Raw genomic sequence first — 598 nt, 5'->3', positions numbered from 1 at the left:
GCATCCATGAAACCACCTTTAATTCCATCATGAAGTGTGACGTGGACATCCGTAAGGACCTCTACGCCAACACAGTGCTGTCCGGTGGTACCACCGTGTACCCAGGCATTGCTGACAGGATGCAGAAGGAGATCACAGCGCTGGCGCCCAGCACCCTGAAGATTAACATTATTGCTCCCCCTGAGCGCAAATACTCTGTGTGGATTGGTGGCTCCATCCTGTCCTCGCTGTCCACTTTTCAGAAGATGTGGATCAGCAAGCAAGAGTACGACGAGTCCGGCTCCTCCATCGTCCACCGCAAATGCTTCTAGGCGGACTGTCCTTAGTTGCATTATACCCTTTTCTTGACAAAAACCTAACTTGCGCAGAGAGAGAGAGAGAAAAAAAAAAGATGAGATTGGCATGGCTTTATTTTATTTATTTATTTATTTTTCGATTTTGTTTTGTTTTTTGGCGCTTGACTCAGGATTTAAAAACTGGAATGCTGAGGGTGACAGCAGTTGGAGCAAGCATCCCCAAAGTTCTACAATGTAGCCGAGGACTTTGATTGTACATTGTTTTTTTTTTTTTAAATAGTCATTCCAAATAACGTGCGATG

At 45.0% G+C, this 598-nt stretch overlaps 1 pseudogene; it reads left to right on the top strand.

Moving 5' to 3' along the window:
- Positions 1-8: 8 nt before the first annotated feature.
- On the top strand, positions 9-311 carry LOC102812394 (annotated as a pseudogene).
- The last annotated feature ends 287 nt before the right edge of the window (positions 312-598 follow it).

This window comes from Chrysochloris asiatica, unplaced genomic scaffold, assembly GCF_000296735.1.
Source record: "Chrysochloris asiatica unplaced genomic scaffold, ChrAsi1.0 scaffold00451, whole genome shotgun sequence".
Classification (NCBI taxonomy): Eukaryota; Metazoa; Chordata; class Mammalia; order Afrosoricida; family Chrysochloridae; genus Chrysochloris; species Chrysochloris asiatica.
Note: the sequence above shows the minus strand (reverse complement) of the source record. Positions and strands in the feature narration are given on the sequence as shown.